The following is a 23,806-nucleotide window of genomic DNA, read 5'->3' on the forward strand; positions in this document are numbered from 1 at the left end:
AGCAATTTATACTTTTTATCCATAAGGGGCATGCTTTGAGTTTTTCTTTTTTTGTATAACAAATAAAGAAGCCTCGACTTTGCTCTGTTCTGTTGTAAAGGACGACAAGAGAACAAAAGAAGTGAAGGGGGAGAAACTTCTTGATACTCTGATAAGACATGCTGTCTCAACCAATCAGAACTCGCGTTATACAGGAAATATATATATTTTTTAAATTAATTCACCTCTGTTTCATTTTTAGCCCATTCAGGTGTTCTCAGGCTTCACTTAAAAAGGTTTTGAGATAAAATTGCCTTATCTGAGTCGCCGAAGACTCACAGACGAACGAGGAAACTCTATTAAAAGGTACACAAGGCTTACAAACAGCAGCAAACTCCTAAAAAAAAATTAAAATAAGATAAAAATATGACTCTTACCTCCGTGCCCCTATACATGAAACCTGCCATCGGTTTCAGATCATTTGGATGTTGCAAGTGGTCCGAGTCACTCAATTGACACAAAACTTTATCTTTTTCTCCTGAGGGTCCCAAGTTGATCGATTTACATCTGTCTTCCATAGTGCACCAATTTCTGCAGTGGCTATAGATATGCATTCCGACTGGTAATAAAATGTTTTTGAAGACGTGGCCCACCAATCCATATCCATCCTTCTTTTGTAAGAACTTGAGACGCCGACAGCTATCTATCAATCAGACATTAGAGGAAAGCTTTTGTTAGGGCTCCAAAACGTCTCGCGTAGGTTGACGAAAAATAAAAATCTCAAAAAAAACACAGGACTAGAATAGAATATGATTAAGTAATGTTTAATAACACCATTATTTAGAGAAAACTGTTTGGTCTTAGGGATTTGACAATTTTCATGGCTATCAATTGATGGGCTAAAACTTCTATCCACTCGGATTTGAAATCCATCTGCTCAAAAATTGGATAGTTTATCGTATCGTCTTCCTGTGGTTAGCCTTCGGTCGAAATGTACTGAACCACTTAGGGGCCAGACTATTTATTTTGTTTACCTTCTGTAATATTCTTTAACCCGTTAACACCAGCAAAATAGAATTGTGACAACTCCGCCATATACCGGTACAACAGGATATTTTTTTTTTTGGAGGAAAAAAAAAATTAAAGAAACGGTTGCAATTTTTTATTTCGTTCGTTTTCATATGCGTTTTCATGCGTTCTGTTTGTGGATTAAAAGTTTCAAAACGTAAAACGTTTTCGAGCAAAAACGAATTTCAGTTGATGTGACTCAGGAGAAAGAAGATAAAATAAAAGACTTTGCAGAAGCTAAGATAAACAGTAATTTTTCTTTCTAATTTAAAACTTTTATAATTGCTATTGTTTTCACCGCAAATTATAAAAGTAGAATGTTTCGAAAACGAATCTGGGTGGTAGGGCACAGAAAAAATAGTGGAGTAGAAAAAGCTTTCGACAAGCGAAGCTGACGGAGCTTTCTAAAAATATGTTAGTACCCCGAAATGGTATCTTCATTTCTGTGAATATTTCACCATGTATTTTAATTAATTATTAAATGGTCAAAACTTGAATTTTTGCTATAAAGATAGTGAATAATGTATGATGTCATGCCCCCAAAAATGTGCTTACTTAGATGATCTCTGAAACTTTATCCCAAGTTGAAAATCAAAACAATAAATGTAAAGAATGTCAAGGTACATAGAAGTTTAGAAAATCATTTCTTTTTGCTCTACTTATGACCTCATACCCTATTCATTGTAACCTTCCTCAACTAGATTTGAACAAAGGAAAAGTGTGTAAGAAATTCTTTCCCAATTTGAATCATCCTTCCCAAATTTAAACAGCCACAGAAAAGAGCCTGTATTCGCTGAATAAAACTATTTGTGACAAACGTAACCCTAGTTATTTTACTGACTTGAGCTAAAGAGCTGGTGACAAGCTTACTGAAAAAAAAAAAACAAGCAATATTAATTCCCATTTTCTTGATTTTGAACGATTTTTCCAACTTCAAAGATACCCAAGACAATTCATTACTGGCCCATTGTTCAAAACTTCTTTATTTTATTTGTTATATGCAGATATTTAAGGAATAAAAAAGAATTATTCCACATCGACTATAAATCCTTTGTTTCCCTGCTTAGTCTCCTTTACAGGCTAATTCATTTCAAGAAATGTTGGAATGTTCTGTTCGTAAACTATTGCATAGATTGCACGTAAGGTTTCTCTGCTCCAAGAGAGGCTATCGAACGGAGGACGAAAAGGTAGTTTTTCTATTATTTTCTTGATGTTCTGAGGGTATAAAGATAATTCAGATGGCATTAATTGAGTAAGAAATAAATATTATAAATGTTCACCCATTTTTACCAGGTGTCTGCTTAAAACTAGTCAAAAGCCATAAATAGTCCATGGGTTTTTCCATCGACGTTATTAGGAAATTTTGGGTTTTTTCTCTATGAAAAACATATGCGTCTCTGAAAAAAAGAATTAATGGATGAGACTCTTACAATTCTTGTACTGGAATCGCGTCGACTTACATGAAATAGAGACGTAAAAATCTTGCTACTAAAAGTGTTTTCGTAACAAGGACGAAACTATGTTTTGATTGAAATTAATTTTAACCTTCCTTCAACGACTTTTTTCTTTTTCCCTTTTTATTTTAAATTCCGCACATCTTATGTTCTTGACTTCCTTTCTAAATGTGGTGAATTATTTTCAAATGAGTCACTGTATGCTGAGTTAGTTTAGGCAATATTTTCTTTCTGAAGGACCGCTCACGGGCCTACCTAACCCTGCAGGAGTTCTTTTGTTTCCTTGGGCACGCTAAGTAGTTAATAGCATATCAACATAGTGCGTCTAAGTTTTCGCAATACCACCCTTGGGGCATAATACGGAGACAAACGTCTCTACAATACAACTGATTAAGTTTCTGTTTGCAATATAATTTTTCGCTGTGGATGAAATCCCATTTTCAAAAATTCAAAGTATAGTCTGTTCGAAACAGGTGCCTAAAGTTTCAAAAAGCAAAGATATTGCTTAGATATAGCGTATTTCTCAAATGAAGGAAACGATAACGGAGAAAAAAGAATTTTCATACTCGCTTGATGATGATCTCGTTCTCTCGAAAGTTGAAGATTCAAGCGTAAAAGAAGGAAGATATTACTGAGGGTTTTGCTCATTGATCAAAAATCATGCGTAGTTGTTTCCATTAAAAACCACGAGAATCGAGACGTTTTTCCTTATTTTCCACATTTTTAGAGATATCTTTGTTTCTTCTTCATAAAATTATTTGAAAGAATGCTCTGTTGTTTTGATGCATAGAGAAAGAGCTGAATTCAAACGCTCTTAAACCACCTATAGTTGATTAAAAGCTACGACGATATGAAGTGCTTCTCAAAGTTTTCATACTCATTACGTTTGTTATAGCTAACACCTTGATTCATTTTTACCAATCTAATGGGTTTAGAGACTATAATAGGAATTGCAAAATGTAACTCTTGAGCAACAAAAACCTTTTAAACAGAATTCCTCCATTTGATTTTCTCTCATCAAGTTACAAAGGTCTGAGTGTCTCCTATTCATTGCCATCCATTATTGCAAAAGTATTTCTTTCCCCTCCGAAAGATAGCATTTATTACTTATTTATGATTGTTTAACGATTAAATTGATCTGAATGAATTCTTGTAAAAATTTGAAACTTAGGAAACGTCGCCGAAAAGTTAGAACCAAAATGCCCCAGATGAAGTTCACACACACACCATCGATTATGTTACAACTGGTCTAGAAAGTTTCTAAATTTTTAAGAACTTTGTGAAATCGTCACGGTAGTTTCCTTCTTCCTCACTTTTAATTAGCTACTCTTGTTGACAAAATACTAAATTTCTTTCCACTGAAGCTTTTCCGAGATGTTCATGTCAGTTTTCACTTCGGAGCCCTCTCGATGTGGTAAATTAGGATTTTCAAACCCTTGAAAAGTGCATAATTTTTGGTCCATATTCCTCGGGCCCTTGCTTTCCTGTAACTCCAGGTTTGCATTTCTTCAGGAGTTGCCATAGTCTACATTTTCATCCAACCCACACAAAAAAATTTCAAAGTTAACTTACCATGGTTTGCAACTGTTAAGGTGTAGCACCAGCCTCCAAACAAAACAAGAATAAATATGAAAGAGAGCATCGGGCAGCGACGGCGGGCCATCTTCAGATTCTTGTCAAAATATAAAGCGTTTTTAACCCACCATTAGAGTGGTTCGCTTTACAAAAGTCTTTTTAGTAAAGTGAGATAAATACAGCAACCATCAGTTTCCCATCTCTGGAACTGCTAGGTTCTTGTAGAGCCAAAACGTCTAAGTTTAATTTCTACCGTCATTTATTATTAATTGAAATTGGACGGGATAATAAGTTCCTTAACTGCTCCTGTTTACTACTTTCTTCAAACGTCATTTGTGCATGAAAAATGCCCATTACAAGCCTCTTGTTTTGTAGATTTTTGAAAAAGAAATTTCTCTGAAACATTAATCGAAACGAATGAAAGAACGACGAAAAAAGAAGAGAAGAAAAATCTAGAGATACTAATTGTTATGATGATTATTTGTACTATCACTCATTAACTTCCCACGGGGAAGTAAAGTCTTAACCATAGAAGATTTTGACTAAAGTAAGCCTTTTGTGTTCTATGTCAAAACAATTCCATAATTTTACAAGCTCCTTAAATAAAAACGCATTAAATGACTACTGCGTTTTTTGTTTTCCCATTCACTTGGCATTTGGGGGTGAGGACTGTTGTTTCAGAATGATTATTTAAACATTTAATAAAGAAAAAGTTCTGGAACGTCACGCAAAATATGTGAACTAGGTCCCAAAAATGTTCTTTTTGGAACTTTTCCGAACTTTTTTTTATCGCCAATAAAGAAAAAAATGCTATCTTAATTTTAAAGGGCGAAAATAATTCTGTTTATACGACAGGGGTGCATAACAGTAAAAAAAAAAAATACTGTCGTGTTAGCCAGGCTTTTAGAATATTCGTCACGAACATTATAATAATAAAGTGTATACGAATTCATCAAAAAAAGCGCTTTGTTTTGCTATTTGAAACGACTCTCTCGCACGAAGTTTCCACGTGCCATAGGCTGTTGCCTTTTAATTCATAGTTTTCTATTAAGTTCTTACGCAAGTTTGCAAGTTTTGTGGACAAATAAATCATTGGCTATGTGAAATAAGAACAAACTTGCATGCCAGAAGGGCATGAACTTAAGTTCACAAACGTTTCTTTCTAAATTAGTTCATCTCGAATCAGGGTTTGGATCAATATCTGTATATGGGGATGGAAAACGATTAAAAAAAAATCATAATGTATTAGAAGAGAAGAATTTGACAACTGTAAAATCCCGTTTAACGACACTAGTGTTTTAAAATACGATCCCACCCAGGTTGAATTATTTTGTCAACGACAGTTTGCGGCAATCCTTGTAAATAATCAATGAAATCTCGCGACAATTTTCATCTTTCAACGCATCGCCAGTAAGTAACGCGAACTACACAACGAATACGCTTTATTTATACACGGCGAAAACAAGATGGAAGATACACAATGGAGAGAAAACAGTCAGGCGTCACTCGTATGAGCGCGCGCATAAAACTAAACAAACACCGCAGGACAACCTGCTGGCGCAACGTCTTTTTCGTTGCTTAACGAGAACAAACTATAATAACAACGGCTCAGGAATTCTGCAAAAGTATAAATGCTGAAAGTGGTAGGACCCTAATAAATGACATAGTCTTTCAAGTACGATGGCGGTTTACGGGACCGCTGGGGCCTTGGAGGGGCTGGTTGCGCACGGCTTTCGTCAGGGTTAGAGTAGGACACGTCGGGTTCGACCGGGGCTCTGGGAACTTCAGGTTCCTTAGGATCGGACAGGGTTTCTCCACCGTCGCCTTGAGGGAGTGGGATGGAGGTGTCCAGGGATTCAGGGTTGGCATCGAACGGATGAGTGATGTCCAACGGTGGTTGAGGGGGGTCGGGAACGGACGCTTGTTCATCGTGGACTTCATCATCTGCTTGATTTACGCAAGAAGAGGGGGAGTTGACTTGTGTGGGGACGACGTAGCATTCGGACAGCTTGACCTTGTAAGAAGAAGCTCTCAACTGACAGCCGGAGAACTTCTTGACAAAACACCATGGGTCGTTTATCTCTGTAACAAGGTAGCGGTTTCGGGCGTGGAGCTTGTTCTGATCTGACACTAGATAGGCCAGATCGCCAACTTTGATCTGGGGTTCGGGTGGTGCGAGGCCTCTGGGATTCTTGGCATGCTCACTGGATGAGTGGTTGTTCAGACACTGTTGGTACTTAGCAAGTATAGTGTTGTAATCTGCTAGGGGAGGCTGGTTACCGGTGAATTGGCTTCTTTGAGTCCACAGCTCGCGTGAAGAAAGTCCCTGACGACGTAGACGAGCGTTGAGGCGAGCAACAGCAATAGCTAGGCTCACTTGGTCGATAGGACCACCACCAGGTTCCTGCTTTAGTAGTTCGTCCTCGAGCTCTTGTACTGCCCTTTCTGCAACAGGGTTCTTGTTCTTGTTTTTGATGCGGCCAATGTCAAGCCAAACGTTTAGGTGTTTGAGGCCGTCGTTGTTGCTTCACGAGACGAAGGCAGGGGCGGGGTCGACACGGATAACGGCACGTGGGCCATCGATGGGGTGCAAATCTACAACTAGACATGTTAGGGCGTTCCGCAATGTGTCGTATTTCTCGTCTGCGATGAGGCAAGCAGCGGTGTAAGACGTGGCACACTCTCTAAGAACGAGGATTAACTGACGCTCACGTTTGATGACGTCGGCAGCGAACGCAATCCCGATAACATCTGGGGGATCCTCTGACGTCTGGCTGAAGAGAGTGCTTGGAAACTTCTGGAGTGAGGCGCACGTGTGGCAGGATGATGAAACACGTGTCAAGGCAGGGCCCATGTCTAGGGCGTAAAAGTGGCGTTGCACGACCATTTGAAGTTGGTTCCGAGATGGGTGGTTGAGACGCACATGAAGGGCGGTTAGCAGGCCGTCGAAAACGGATCTGGGGACGACTATGGCCTCGGAAGTGGCGGCAAAGGGATGCTCACGTTTCACGACGAGGAGGCCGTCCCGAGAAATGGAGGCGACATTCAGGTACCTCTTGACGTCTTTGAGGTTGGTGAGTTTTTTGGAGGGTCGGGTGCCTTGTTTTAAGTGTGCATGCACGCGTCGTAGGTCGGGGCAGCCATTTTGGACTTCCCGCCATGTGGAGCGGGTAGTGTAGGGGAGAGGCTTGTTGTTATCAATTATGTCTTGCACGGTCACATCACGGACAACAGAGTCTTGGGTCGTACTGATGAAAGAGGATATTTGACAGTTTGGTTCCGAGCAATCTGGGGCGTTTCGACTGGCAAAGTCTGACGGGAGGTTTGCAGAACCTGCTAGGTGTTGCAGGGTGAGTTGAAAGCGGCTAACTGTAGTAAGGAACGATGTTACTCTTGGGCTGGCGGAAAACTCCCCTCTGCAGAGTTTTTCCACGGCTTGAACACACGGTTTGCTGTCGGTTAGTACGTGTGCGCGATTTCTAGATTGGGTGATGTAGGGGCTGAAGTACTTGACAGCTGCTGCAATGCTTAACGCCTCGACTTCGCACGGTAACCATTGAATCTGATGCTTGCAAAGTTTGGCGCTGAAGAAACCTGCAAGGTGTAGGCCATTGTCGCGAGTGATGTATAATGTAGCACCGAGACCACGTTGTTTGACGGAACCGTCCGTGACAATCCACAATGTATCAGTGTGGCGCGGGAGTGTGATGGGTCTTGACCCTGACAAAGCTTGTTGTGCAGAACGAAAGACCTTGGTCAGGTTTTCGTCCAAGCTAAGGGAGTCTGGCGATTGCATTCCCGAGATCGCGCTTTCCAGAGGGTCGATTATTGAGGCACAGTCAGGTAGAACTCGCCCAAGGACCTTGTAGGAACCAATGAATGAACGCATGTCTTTAACAGTTGTAGGGAGAGGGCATGAAGACAGGACAGAGATACAATGAGGACTGGCAGATAGGGTTCCTTGTGACCATACCCATCCGAGGACTGTCGTTGAGTTAGGGCAAATGACGGTCTTTGAGGGGGAGAGCCGCAAATTACATCTGTCGAGTTGGTCGAGGACTCGGGTCTAGATAAGTAAGAGCTCTTCGGGTGAAGAGGAGCCACAATATAGGTCGTCGGCTATTTTAGCGACGTGTCCCTCCTGTATGAAGTCGCCGAGGACGCGGCACATCATCTCCTCCAGTGCAGTTTCAGAGCCGGGCATACCCATAGCTGATCGGCAATAGACACGTATACCCCGGGAAGGGGTAGCGACGCCGCAGTATTTGCGAGATTCTTTAGCCAGTGGAATCTGATAGAATGCTCGGCTAAGGTCGGTTTTGATTATGAACTTCCAAGGAGCAATAGTACGCAGGGTAGAGTCTACGTCTGGCATCAATGAAGGTTGGGGTTTGCTGTACCGACCGACGTCAGCAAAGGCGGTAACGAGGCGATGGCCACCGGAGGGCTTCTTAACCAGAAATGAGGGATTCAAGTACTCCACGTGGACGTCGACCTCTTCGGGTTTGGAGAAAACGTGATCTTTTTCAAGCTCGTCGAACTTTTCCTGTAGCTCGATCAACTTATCGCGTGGGTACAAAGGGAGACGACCTTTGCGTTGAGGGGGTTCCACGGGGCACATGTTCACGTGGGCTTCGATGGAACGTGCGGCGCCACTGTAGCCAGGTAGGTCCGGACCAAATACACGGTCATGCTTGAGCAAGGCTTATTGGAACTGATCACGAATTGTGTCTTCAAGAATGTTGTTGGGGTCTAGCTGAACGCCGTGGGAGTATGGAGTGTTGACCTTTGGCTGCGAGGGGGGAGAAGGGACTTGGGAAGGATTGATAACGAACATCTTGAGTAGTGTGGCGGGCGAAGCAGATGTGTTCGTGGCGTCTAATGGCCTGTGGTTCGTCGGTGTCGTTCGTTATGCGGGCTTTACCGTCTATGGTGACTACCAGTTGTGGTTGGAGCCAGGAGGTGGGGGTAGGCTCTACGGCAATTGTGGATTCGGCTCGTAGCTCTGGAGGTATTGTGACTTCGACGAAATCACCGGGCTAGACGACGGTGGCGGGGGTTGATGACCGAAGGACGTAGGAGGATGTTTGTCTCACGGAATAGGATTGGTGGCTCTTGACTGGAGCTTCGGGGAGGTACTTGGTTGTTTCCTGCCCATGGATTGTTACTTCTTGAGATGCGGGACGTATTGTGATGTCATTGGCAATGAGGAACGGAATACCTGCTAGGATGTCGACATCTAGATCCTCTACGACGAGCGCTTCGAGTGTTAACTTCATCTTGGTGCGTGACAGTGTAATGTGGACTTCACCGATATCATTCAAGGGGGTCGTCCCATCGGCCAATAGGGCTTTTTGGTTGGACTTGACGATGTTGAGGTTGAGCTTGCGTGCGAGGCTTGCCTTAATCATGCTTGTCTCAGCGCCAGTGTCAAGGGTCAGACGCACGGGGTGCTGCATGTAGAAAGCACCGAGTGAGGGTGAGTGGTTGGAACTAACCCTACGGGAGACGGCCCGTGCTGACGGGGGATGTTCACATTCGTCGTCATCGAGCTCAAGTGTGCCGACACCGAGGTCGTAAGGTGGCTCTTCATCCTCGGCGTTGAAGGTGGCACGTGATTTGGACATGAAGAGGCGGTGTTCGCGTGGAAGATATGGGCATGTGCTAAGATAGTGATGGGTGTTATGACGACGAGCTTCTTTGCATAGCGGACACACCATGGAACGTCTAGTGACCACTGAGTTACGTGGGCTGGGTAGACGATAGGGTGGCCGTTGAAGGGGTCTTGAACTAGATGTAGATGTTAATGTGGAAGCCCGTAATATTTTGGAGTCAGCGGCGGACCGGATCTCTTCTAGGAGTGAGTCGAGAGCCTGTGATATCTCCGGTTTCAGTGATGCTAGAGTCCTGGAGCGCAGTTCCGTACCATAACGTTGTTTCACGAGGGTTGGTAGGTCGGAGTGAACGAGGCGAAGCCAGGTTAGGATCACTAAGTTTTCAAGGGATGGGGACAACTCTTCGTCGGAGGTCATGGTTTCACCATAATGGGTGATGGGGCCATTAGCGACTAGGAGGTTATCCTCTACAAAAGACATGAGTCGCTGAAACAAATCTTCAGGTCGTTCATTGGGTTCGAGTTTTATGTTGTTGAAGTCGATAAAGTGGGCGCCAGTGGACTGAAAGCCATAATGCATCCTAATCATTTGCCATATTCCGTTCACCAAAGTCGCAGATTTCGCGATTGAGTTTCTCGATATAACAGGACAATAGTTAGCTATTTGGCCTAGCATCAGGTCGAGATGGGCAGCCTTTTGGTATGCTGTTCGTCGTCGTGCTAGAGGAACATTATCGCCGTCGTTTTGTAGACCTCTTGTGGGGTTTGCAGAAGTTTTCTTTTGCCAAGAGACACCATCGCTTAAGAAGGAAGCAAAATTAGCGTCGAGGGACAGGATATATTGAAGATTCTGTCGTCAGGCTTCAAATGAAGTAATTGTTTCTGATTTGGTGAGAGACCATTGCTTTGGTGCACGTGTAGTTGCCATTCTTGAAGGCTATGTATGATTATCGCGAAGGAGAACACTGTACTTAGCTCTTTTTCCGGTCGTAGCGAAGGCAGGCTCGTTGTTGGACCTTTGCCAGTAGTTCGATGACTTAGTGTTGAAAGTGTAGGTGGGTTTTTGAACCTCTGCGACCACGCCAGTAAGTAACGCGAACTACACAACGAATACGCTTTATTTATACACGGCGAAAACAAGATGGAAGATACACAATGGAGAGAAAACAGTCAGGCGTCACTCGTATGAGCGCGCGCATAGAACTAAACAAACACCGCAGGACAACCTGCTGGTGCATGGCAAAAGTATTCACATTTTGATCCAACATCAGATGTTTTTCATGCAATGAATAAAAAACTAAGATTTAGCCCTTTTTACATTCCCCGTTCCACTTCACTCCTTAGTGACTTCGTCTCATTATCACATTTTTCCTTCAGTTTGTACAAGTGATTCTGTAATGACGGAATCTTCCTGTTCTTTTGTGCTAACTCGATTTGCAAAGTTCCCATATCTTCCTCAGTTTTCTTTACAATCCAGTTCGTCGCTCGCGCGATGTGAGAAAACCTGTCTAAGGGGTCCTGTGAAGTACAAATACCGCGAGACATTTGTACTCGTCTTGGGCGTTATTTGTACTCTAACAAGCACAGTTGGATAATAAATGACTCATAAGTCATCGGAAGACATGTCGAGGCATACGAGACCATGGTAACATGAATGCAAAAGAGACGAATAATTGTAGTAGCTAACATGATTACTAGAGCGCACGTGCAAAATAACACTTGCCTTTTTCACATTGGTCTCCCATGTAACCAGGTGGACACACACACTTGTACCCCTCGTCCGTAAATCCAACCAGGCAGGTTGCATTGTTGTAGCAAATGTTGAAACAACACTTGTTCTGATGGGAAAAGTTCTGAGCTTTATTTTTCATTAAATAACGGAGATGCTATTCATGAGAACGACTTATACTTTCTATCTATACGGGGCATCCTTGGAGTTTTTCATTTTTTGTGTAACAAATGAAAAAAGCCTCGACTTTGCTCTGTTCTGTTGTAAAGTGCGAAGTAAGCGGTTAGAGAACAAAAGAAACGAAGGGGGAGAAACGATTCGTTCCCCCTTCTTAATACTCTGACAAGACGCGCTCCATCAGCCAATCAGAGAGCGCGTCATATATGAACTTTATTTTCTTAACTCATTTTTCTTTTTTTTTTCCTTTTTGACCGATTCAAGTGTTCTCCTGCCTCATTTTAAAAGGTTTTTAAATATAATTGCCTCATCTGAGACAGTATAACACCTATACTTATAAAACTTCATTGGCTCCCGGTCACAAAACGAATTCAATTCAAGATACTGTTGATAACATACAAAGCACTAAATGACATGGCTCCAACCTATCTTGTTGAACTTCTTAGTCGATATATTCCAGCACGAAACCTCCCTTCATCAAACATGAATCTACTTGAGGTCCCAACAATTCCAACTAAAACGTATGGGCAAAGAGCATTCTCCTACACTGCACCGTATTTGTGAAATCAACTAACTGAATGCATAAAAAAACGCCGAATCTGTTGACTCCTTTAAACGCTTATTGAAAACTTATCTTTTCAAAAATTAAGCCACCAGATTTTTTTGATATCGTACGTTGTCAAATATATGTATAACACGTAATAATCCATTAGTTTAGATAGAGTAGCGAAAATTACATGTATAGGATTTTTATTGGAATTTTGTTAATTGTAATTGTAAAGCGCATAGAGTTCAATTTTAATGCGCTATATAAGAACTTATTATTAAATTAATTAAATCTGAGTTGCCGAAGACTCACAGAGGATCGAGGAAACTCTATTAAATGGTACACAAGGCTTACGAACAGTAGCAAACTCAAAAACAAAAAAAATTAAGTAAAAATAAAACTCTTACCTCCGTGCCCTATACATAAAGCTTGTCATCAATTTCAGATCATTTGGGTGTTGTAAATGGTTCGAGTCACTCGATTGACATAAAACTTTGTCTTTTCCTCCTGACGGTCCTTTGTTGATCGATTTACACCTGTCTTCCATTGTACACCGATTTTTGCAGTGACTATAAATATGCATTCCGATTGGTAATGAAATGTTTATAATGACGTGGCCCACTAATCCATATCCATCTTTCTGTTGCAAGAATTTTAGACGCCGACAGCTATCTATAAATCATACATTAGAGGATAGCTTTTGTTAGGTGTGCAAAACGTCTCGCGTAGGTTGGCAAAAAAAAAATCTTAAAAAAACAAACGAATAGAATAGAATTGCAATGAGTAATGTTGAATAAAACCATTATTTACAGCAAACCGTGAGGTCTGAGGGATTTGGAAAATTTTCTGTAAATATTTTATCATATACTTTAATTAGTTATTAAATGGCCAAAATTTGAATTTTTGCAATCAAGCCTAGCAACTAATTTATGTTATGCCCCTACATGTGCTTATTTTCACGACCTCTGAAACTTTATCCCAAGTTGAAAACCAAAACAATAAACGTAAAGAATAATGTCCAGATACATGGAATTGTAGAAAGTCATCTCCTTTTGCGTTACTTATGAACTCATACCTTGTTCGTTGTAATCTTCTTCCACTGGATTTGAAAAAAGGAAAAATTTGTAAGAGATACATAAAAGGCATTCTTTCCCCATTTATACCATTCTTCACTTTTTTTTTTCAAACCAAACTTAAACAGCGAGAGAAAACAGCTTGCATTTGCAGACTAAAACTCTTTGTGGAAAATTATGGCTCTCGTCAATCTACCGACTTGAGCAAAAGTGCTTATGAGAAGCTAGAAACTTCAAAACATACCCGAGTCAAAAGAGGTTAGCGCTTAGAGAGAAAGGTAAGTTCATTCAAATATTAAGTACTGAATTTTACCACATCTGGCAGCTACTTCGCAATCTGACTGGCCACATTGCCGTTGTTGATAAAAGTACAGACAACGCTGCTCGCGTCAATGTGTCACGCGAAGTTTTACGCATCGAAAGAATCCATAACATTTTGGCCACTGTGAGGACGAATATCGTTGTCGTAGAGACCACGCTAAACCACTGTCGATTTGTTAATTTTATTCTCATGGATCATTATCTCTCACTTCTCGGCTCACTAAACAAAACTGCTTCTGTGGCACTGAGTAAACTATCAATAACCCATTGTTCAAAACTTTATCATTCTATTTGTTATATACAGACAAAGAGTTATTTCACATCGGCCGAGATAAGTACCTTATTTGCCTACTTAATATCCTTCACAGGCTAACTCAGTTCAAGAAAATTTTTAAATGTCCTGTTCGTCAGCTATTGCATAGATGGCATGTAAGTAAGGTCCCTCTCCTTGAAGAGAGGCCATCGAATAGAGGAAGAAAAATTAATTAAACTGATCGAAAATCATAAATAATCAATATGTTTTTCCATCAACATTACTGGGAAATGTTATGGGTTGGGTTTTTTCTCTATGTAAAACGAAAGTTTCATTAGACAAAAGAAATAACTGGAAGGGATTCTTGGAATTCTTCTATCGGAATCGCGTGGAATACTAACGTAAAATTCCTGCTACTAAAATAGTTTTTGTAGCAATTAAAAAAAAAAAAAAGTTGTTTCGTTGAAATTAATTGTAACCGTGCGTCGACGACTTTATTTTTATTCTGTTTTTTTTTTTGTTTTTTTTGTTTTTGTTTTTTTGTTTTTGTTTTTCTTTTGAAGGTCTCCATTCAAATTCCGCACATCTTGCGTTCTTGGCTTCCTTTCTAGATCTAGTGAATTATTTTCAAAAGAGTCACTGTAAGCTGAGTTAGTTTAGGCAATTCTTTGTTTCTAAAGGACCGCTCACTGGCCAACCTAACCCTACGGGAGTTCTTTTGACTCCTTAAGTTGTCAATAGTATGTCAATAAAGGGCGTCCAAGTTTTTGCAATGAAACCCAGGACACAAAATACTTGCTTGAGGATGACTTCGTTCTCTTGAAAGTTGAAGACTCGCGCGTAAATAGAGGAGAATGTTACTGGTGGTTTTTCTCCATGATTAAAAACATGTGAAGGTGTCTCCATGTAGAAATTATAATAATTCAGACGTTTTTCCTTATGTTCCGAAGTTTTAGAGATACGTTTGTTTCTTCCGCTATAAAATGATTTAAATGAATACTCTGTTATTTTAATACATGGAGACAGAACTGAAGTCAAACACTCTTGAACCTCTGTAGTTAAACGCTACGGCGATATGAAGTGCTTCTCAAAGTTTTCATACTCGCTGTGTTCGCTATAGCTTACGTAATGAATATGTTTACGAGTCTAATGGCTTTAGAGACTCAAATGATAACTGCAAAAGATAACTCTTGAGCAACAAAAACCTAACTAAGTTCCCTCATTTGATTTTCTCTCCTCAAGTTACCAAGGTCTAAGTGTCTGTTATTCATTGCCATCCAAATTATTCATCATCCCGAGTAATCTTCTTGATCCTGTTTTGTCCTTCTTGTCATGTAAAAAAAAAAAAATTCCGCGTTTTCATGAGCCACAATTTTGCCGGGTTTCACTAAACATTTCACGTTCAGAATCTGTGTTGAGGCAAAAGCTTCATGCAATAGTGTTTCTCTGCAAACTCGTCTTCCTTGTTAATAGCAACAAGCAAAAACATTTCTTTCTCAACCGAATAAGCACTATTATTACGCATTTCTGATTTTTTAGTGATAAAATTGATCTGAATGAATTTAGAAAAATTTAAACTTTGGAAACGTCGCCGAAAAGGTCAAACCAAAGTACTACGAATGAAGTTCCCGTACACTATTGATGTTGTTGCAACTCGCTTAGAAAGTTCCTAAATTTGTTAGCGCTTTGTAAAATCGTAGTTTTCTTCTTCATCATTTTCAGTCGGTTAATCTTAATGACAAAATAACAAATTTCTTTGTACTCAAGTTTCGGGCCCTCGCTTTTCTGCAACTCCAGGTTTGTATTACTTTAGGGGGTTGCCATAGTCTACATTTTTATCCAACCCACACAAAAGAATGTTAATGAGTTAACTCCCCATGGCTTGCATACTGAATGTTATGATGATTATTAGTAGTATCACTCATTAACTTTCTTTTGGGGTACGTACTTCTTCACCCTACGAGCCAATTTTGACTAATTGAAGTCTCTTGTATTCTAGGTTGGAGTCAAAACAATTCCACAGTTTCATAAACTGCTTGAATATAAACCAATTAAATGACTACCGTGAATGAGTTTGGTGTTTTCCCATTCATTTGGCTAGTGACAGTGTTTATAGAGTGTAGACTGTCATTTCAAAATGATTAAACTGTCAATAGAGAAGGAGTCCTGAATTGTCACGTAACGTCAAACCCTTTGCAAAAATTTTCTTTTTGGAACTTTACCCATATTTTTATCACCAAAAAGAAGAAAGAAATTTGAACAAATGAAAACTTCTATAAATTTGAACGTTCGAAGGTAATTCTGTCTATATGACAGGTGTGAATAAACATTTAATCTACAAAAAGAGAAGCCTCCATTGTGCTCTGTTCTGTTTCAAAGCACAAAGGAAGCGGATCAAGCTCGGAAGAAGAGTAGGGGGAAACATGAGATGTAGTCCAGCATTTCTATCCACTTCGTGAGTGCTCTAGCCGCATCCTGAGTGCCTAACAATAGAACAGAGTACACTCATGGCTCTTCTATCTGTTTATTATGAAGAATCTGTTAAGTTTCCTACGCATTATTTATAATTTTCAAAACAAGCTTTATTCTTAGTGCGAACAACAGTGTCGTCAACATGCTCTATACTCTCATAATGCAGACTACAATAAGCCAATCAGAATCCCTGTTAAAATGGTTCAAGTGATCCGATTGGTTGAACAAGACTAAAGCTGTCAAAAATGTCGAGCCATCAAAGTTACAGACCATCGAAGTTCGTTCACGATCTGCAATAGCTCACAAAAACGAAATAGTTCGAATTTGGCGGGCCGAATTTAACACCATTGCTTGAAACTCTCGTCTTAACACAAATTCTGTATGTGAAATGTTCAGTGAAACCTTCCAGAATTGAGGCTCATATACAAAAAAGGCGCTAGTTTCTTTTTGTTTTGTTTTGTTTTATTGTTTATATGAGAAGAAGGACAAGATAGGAACAAGAATATTACTCTGGATGACAGCGACGTGAAAGTTGGCTGCTGTGACTGATTGGCCTTCAACTCTGATGCAGCGATCGGAAAAGACATTAGAGCGAGCTCACAGTTCAGTTCACCTAAAGGACGCGTGGCCGATGTAATTTCTGAGGCGTGCTTCACTCCGAGGACCGAGTATCACCAGATGAGCTAGCCGTGATTCACCTCAACATGATAGCAGAAGCTCTGACATCGACACGATTTGTATGAATTTTAATATTTATGCCACTTTATATATATTTTCAAGTTTAATTTCACCAAAACGTTTTCTCTTCTGTTTTGTTTTAAACACGAAACTACATATACTCTACGAGTGCTAGCTGTGTTCGATATTTATTACCGTACGTAACTTTACAATCTAACTGAGTATGAAAGCCTTCGGAACTTAAATTCTCCATTTCCTTTTCTCTTTATGGATTTTCGTCTTTGCACGGGTTATGATATCGCAGATTACGGCGCTTCGCATGCCTACAAACCTTTGATTAGTTCTTCTGTTAATACCTACCTGCTCGCTTATTTCGAATTGCCACTTTAATTAATTAACGAACAAACGCTAGACACAGCACAAATTGGCAGATAGCGTGATAGTTTTAAATCAGTCCATGCCCTATACTCTGATAGAGCACGCCCTTTCAACCGATATGGCGCGTGTTGTATCCAACCTACCGACATACCGCGACGAATGAAATTCCCGCACACAATCGATTTTGTTTCCACTCGTTTAGAAAGTTTCTAAATTGGCTACCGCTTTGTAAAATCGTACTTTCCTTCTTCATCGTTTTCAACTAGTTATCTTTATTGAAAAAATACCAAATTTCTTTGCACTCAAGTTGCGGGACCTTGCTTTCCTGCATCTCCAGATTTGCTTTACTTTCGGGGGTTGCCATAGTCTACATTTTCATCCAACTAACACAAAAAAATGTCAAAGTTAAGTCACCATGGCTTGCAACTGTTGAGGTGTAGAACCAGCCTCCAAACAAAAAAAGAAGAAATATGAAAGAGAACAACGGGCGGCGACGGCGGGCCAGCTTCACAGTTTTGTCAAAAAAGAACGTTTTTAACCCGCTATTACGGTAGCTTGCTTTTTAACATATATATCTAATAAAGTGAAACAAATGCAAGAACAATCAACTTTCCATCTCTAGCACTTTTAGGTTCTTGCAGAGCCAAAACTGTGAGGTTTTACTGTTATCGTCATTCATTATTAATCAAAATTGTGCGGGATTATAAGTTTCTTAACTGTTCCCGTTTGCTATTTTCTTTAAACATCATTTGTGCCTGAAAAATTCCTATTAGCAAGCCTCTTCTTTTGTGGAATTTTAAAAGAGAAATTTCTCTGAAGCATTGATTAAAACGAATCGAACGAACGATGAAAAAGAAAACAAAAAAGAAAGAGGAGCAGAAAAATCTAGAGATACTAGTTGTTATGATGATTATTAGTATTATCACGCATTAACTTCCCTTGGGGTACGTAAATTCTTAACCTTGCGAGCCAATTTTGACTAATTTAAGTCTCTTGTATTCTATGTTGGAGTCAAAACAATTCCACAGTTTCATAATCTCCTTGAATGGCAACTAATTAAATGACTTCTGAGTCATTTGGCAAATAAGAGTAAAGACTGTTACTTCAAAATGATTAAACAGTCGATAAGGACGGAGTCCTGAAACGTCACGAAACGTGAAACTATTTGCCAAAAGCTTTCTTTTTGGAGCTATCCCCAAATTTTTAACTCCAAAAAGTAAAAAGAAAACAAAAATTTCGAAGGAATGAGAGATGCTCTAAATTTGAATGTGCGAGAGTAAGTCTGTTTATATGACAGGTGTCAACAAACATTTAATCAACAAAAAGAGAAGCCTCCACTGTGCTCTCTTCTGTTGAAAAGCACCATAGTTAATAGAGGGGACTCTACTAGTCCCCTCTACTAACTATGAAAGCACAAAGGAAGCGATAGAGTACGAAAGAAATGTAGGGATAAGCACGAGATGTACGTAGTTGAGTGTTTCTGTCCTTTTCTTGAGTGCTTCGATGATAATAATAATAATAATAACAATAATAATAATAATAATATTAATAATAATAATAATAATAATAATAATAATAATAATAAGGCGGTGGCCTATGTGAAAAGGGGGGTACAAGTGACTGCTTTCTCAGGGGGGAGAGTTGTGGAGTCGACTAGAATACCATGTCTTGATGATGGTGAGCGGTACAAGTTCCTTGGAGTACTTGAGAGTGTTAGGCAGGAGGATAAGCTGGTCCTGGAGTGTGCAGCAAGAGAGTATCTCAGACGATTGTCAGTTATTTGGACAAGTCCCTTGTCCGATTATAATCGGGTTGTAGCTTCAAATCAGTTTGCATTGCCTGTTCTTGGATATCTTATGTGGACACAACAGTGGCCGGTGATGGAACTTAAGCAGATCGATAGGGAAGCGCGCAAGATTGTTGTCGAGAGTGGGGGTAGACACCCATGTAGTTCGAATGCTTTGTTGTATATGCCGAGAAGTAGAGGAGGGCGGGGATTGCGTTGTGTTGAAATGGAGTACAAAGCCACAAAAATCAAGGGTGCAGTCAGACTCCATGGTAATGAAGATCGTGCACTGGGAATGGTTCGGGAGTTTGAAGAGCAAGCGGCGAGGATGGGGCGTAAGTCAATTTTTAAAGAAGCGGCTAAGTGCGCGGAGGAGTTGGGGCTGGAGTTGGATTTGGAACACGCGCAAGGGATCAAGAAAGAGGTGCGGAGGTGCCAAATTGAGAAGTTAGAGGATGAGATCAGAAACCAACGGTGGCAAGGGCGTCTAGTGACTACTAGGCAGGAGGATGAGAGTTTGTGTGCCCATGGGTATTTCTGGTGGCTCACAGAGTGGAAGAACTGCCCATCACGCACAATTGCTGGACTCGTCGAGCTATATGAGCAGCTATTGCCAACGCGAGTATACACGAGTCAGAAGACCCACACAAGCGGAGAAGGCGAGATGAGGTGCAGATTATGCGGCAAGGCTCCAGAGAGTGGCACATATCTTGTCAGGATGCAGTGCACTGGCCCAGAGCAAGTATCTCTCTAGACACGACGCAGCACTGAAGGTACTGTTTTACCAACTGTTGTATGATGAGGGATTTATAGACGAGATACCACCCTGGTACTCACCCGACAAGCCGAAGCCCGTGTATGAGTCAGAGAATGTTAAATCTTATTGGGATGTCCCTATATATGCTGATCAACAAGAGGTCAGATGCAATAGGGTGGATGCACGCATTGTAAATCATATGTGCAAGAGAGTTGTGACGCTGGAAATGAGCTGCCCGTGGGTTAACAATCGGACAAGAAAGGATGAAGAGAAGACACTGAGGTACGGACCCCTTTGCTGGGAACTAAGGCAGCAGTTCCCAGGCTACGAGGTGAAGCAATATAACATCATTATGGATGCCCTCGAGGGGTGGTCACGGGAGCAGGATGTCATGATGCGCGAGCTGGTGGGAGGAAGAAGCACAGACGTACTGCGAAAGATGCAGAGGGCAGTGCTCTCGGGAACGCTGAATATTGCCCGGACTTTCAAGGTGGCAGTTTGACTTTCTGTTAGAAGGAGGACCGTAGACACAACGGAAAAGCTTTTTTAGGATTAGTTATGTACATTTAGTTTTTTACTCCATGGCTCACAGGTTACGGTTTTGGCCCTGTGCTGCCTGATTAGAATGTAGCATTCAGTTGATTTCTCTGCGAAATAATAATATAGATCGATTTCAATAGCACATTTCCATGTAAATGCTCTAATGCGCTTTACAACACTGTGCGGAGGACTTTTCCAGACTGCCGGCGGCAGTTTGCAATTAATAAAGGAGAAATTCTGCAGATGCCCCCTCTTCCCATTCCCAGTAACCAAACCAGACCACATCACAGTAATCTCGGGATGTGGGTTCTTTAACGTCCTCTGCCGAAATGAACTAATTGATAGGTGCAGGAGACGGGACCTCCGGCTTTACGTCCTATCCGAGAAGACGAAGCAATGCGAGTGAAGTGTCTTGCTTAAGGACACAACGTCAAGCCCCAGCCAGGACTTGAACCCGGGCCATCTGACCCAGAGTCCAGCGCACTGACCACTGGACTACTAAGTGTGTAAAAACAGAACAGAGTACAGTCATGGCTCTTCTATTTGTTTTATAATGAAGAATCCGTTAAATTCCCAACGTATTACTTTCAATTTTCAAAACAAGCTTTATTTCCAGTGCAAGCAACAGTGTCGTCAACATGCCACATATTCTCATAAAGCAGGCTACAATAAGCCAATCAGAATCTTAATTAGAATGGTTCAAGTAATCTGTTTGGTTAAACAAGACTAAAGTTGTCAAAAATGTCAAACCATCAAAGTTTGTTCACGATCTGCACTAGTTCACAAAAAAAGGAAATGGTTGGACGGGCCGAAATTAACACTATTGCCTGAAGTTTTTGGTCTATCACAGATTCTCAACGGGAAATGTTTCATCCGGCCGAATCGGATCTCATAAAAACACGCTTGTTTCTTGCTTTGTTTTGTTTTGTTTTGCTTTTTTGCACAAGAAGGACAAGACAGGAACAAGAAGATTGCTCAAGATGACAGCGCCGTAAAATTCGGCTGCTGTGACTGATGTGGCCTTCCACTCAACGCATTGGAATGGATACTAGAGCGAGCTCATGGTTAAGTTCACCCGAAGGGTGACCGATGTAATTTCTGAGGCGTGCTTCACTACGCGGACCGGAGAGCACCATGATGAGTTAGCCGTGATGCACTTCAGCATGATTTGTATGAATTTTAATAGTTATGCCATTTTAGATATATTTTCAAGTTTAATTTCACCAAAACTGTTTTCTTCTATTTTGTTTTAAACACGAAACTACATCTACTAGACAAGTCTTAGCTGTGTTCGATTTTTACTATGATAACCTGACTGAGCATGAAAGCCTTTTCTCTTTAATGATTTCCGTCTTTGTACGCGTTGTATTATTGCAAATCACAGCGCTTGGCGTGCCTGAAAACCTTTGATTGGTTCTTATGCTCGCTCGCTTATTGCGAAATTTCACTTTTAATTAATTAACCAAAAAACGCCAGACACAGCACAAGTAAGCAGATAGCGTACAACTTTTAATCAGCTCCATGCTCTAATTAAACAATAGAGTGTTTCTGTCGAGGAACTATCGGCTGGTAGTTGCCCCGCGGAAGTTTAATGTACTTAAAACAAATATTTTCCTGAGAAGCGAAGCCTCGAGGGCAAATGTGCTAGTTTTAAGAACATCAAATTTCCAAGGGACAGCTATCAGACCGATAGTTCCGAGACATAAGCACTGTGTTGTCGTTATTGTTCACCACTAAATTTTCTTCCGCGCGCCAGTTGAAAAACAACCGAAACCAACTGAATTCAGATCAATCAAAAATTTATCCATGCGTACAGCCTGTCACAAATGTCAATAACTCGCAACCGTACATTGGCTAAATAATACGTTATACTTGTCAGAATTAAAAAGTTACCGTTTTTCCAATCTGCCTAACTTCGCGGCCGTCAAACAATTCAACATTTTTCACGGATGAGTACTATCCATCCGAGTATTTTCCGCGGACGGGCACTATGGGCTGTTAGAGTCTCTCCACAGATGGATACTATCGCGTCACGTGATCAATTTAAACCAATAAGAATCGGAGAAAATTTAGTGCTGAACTATAAACTCTGATAAAGCACGCCCTTTTGACCAATGATAGCGCACGTTGTATCCAACCCCTATCGCAATTATAAAAAATTACCCAAATGTTTCAGCATATTTTTCGGAAAACATAAGGGGTCGTATTTTTAATTTCCAATTCTTCTCCCTTTCCTATATCTTCATAGCACCCTATCCTCGGTAATTGATGGTATGCTCAACTTTGATTTAACGCTTCCGATAAATGAGTCAGCCATAAACTATGAAAGGTTACTGTTATGGTAACTCATTTTCATGATCTGGAACTCCATAATCAGACTTTCATACACTTTTTTTCCTTGTTGTAACATCAACGTTACAAATATTACATTACAAATAGTAGTTACAAATTTTAGTTATATTGTCATTGGCTTAGATTCCCACAGGGTAAAGTGTCTGTCTCGCACATGTACAAGTCATTTTCCTTGTCGACATTGTCATAACAAATGTATGTTTTTTGTTCTAGCCGCCCACCCCCTCCCCTCCCCTCCCCTTTTTCTCCCAGACAAGATTTGGAGGTAAGAAGGAAGGGATGAGCTGTAACTTAGCGGGGTGTCTCGAAATCTAGGGAACCCCCTTCCCCCCACCTCTCCCCCCCATCCACTTCAATCTGTCATTTTGTCAAGGTTTGTTTCTTCAGGAAATGGCTTGAACCCGGGAGTAACATGTGAAAGTATCATGTGATCGTCCGGGTGAGTGTAGTCCTGAGAAAAACTGTTGTAGGTGATGGTGAGTGACGTTTCGACAACCTGTGCGGAAGTCATCTTGACTCTTGACTCTTCCCTTGTCCCTTTGCTATTATTCTTCTTTTCTCGTGTTTTTAAATCTAAAACGTCATATTATTTGCCCGCAGTTGTGAGGAAATTTGAATTATTTCCATTACAAGATCATGAAGTTTATAAACAATATACTGGAGAACTTTTTTTATTAATAGTTTTGCACTAAGTTTCCAGTATTAACTATTAGCAACAGCTTTGAATTAAATTTTTAACGTCACGTTTGTTTATTTAACAATATATTTCTTAATAGTAAATGTAAGTAATGTCCCACCATAAACATTGCTGCCATTTCATAAAACCGTTTTTGACACTTATCTTCTATTTTAAGATCTTTATAAGAAAATGTTTCTTTTCCAAATGTTACTAGCTCACTTTAAGAGCCCGTGGTCTTTTTTGCAATTGCTTGATAGGTGGCTAAAACAATTCAGTATTCAACGGAAAGATTATAGGTCAAACAGACACCTTTTTCGCCGATGGCAACGACATCTTTCTGTTTATAACAAGTACTTCTACGAAATACATAGTAT

At 40.5% G+C, this 23,806-nt stretch overlaps 1 pseudogene; it reads right to left on the minus strand.

Moving 5' to 3' along the window:
- Window positions 1-5,486: 5,486 nt before the first annotated feature.
- LOC148737073 (uncharacterized) lies at window positions 5,487-10,618 on the minus strand (annotated as a pseudogene).
- Between the last annotated feature and the right edge of the window lie 13,188 nt (window positions 10,619-23,806).

This window comes from Stylophora pistillata, chromosome 2, assembly GCF_964205215.1.
Source record: "Stylophora pistillata chromosome 2, jaStyPist1.2, whole genome shotgun sequence".
NCBI classification, from domain to species: Eukaryota; Metazoa; Cnidaria; class Anthozoa; order Scleractinia; family Pocilloporidae; genus Stylophora; species Stylophora pistillata.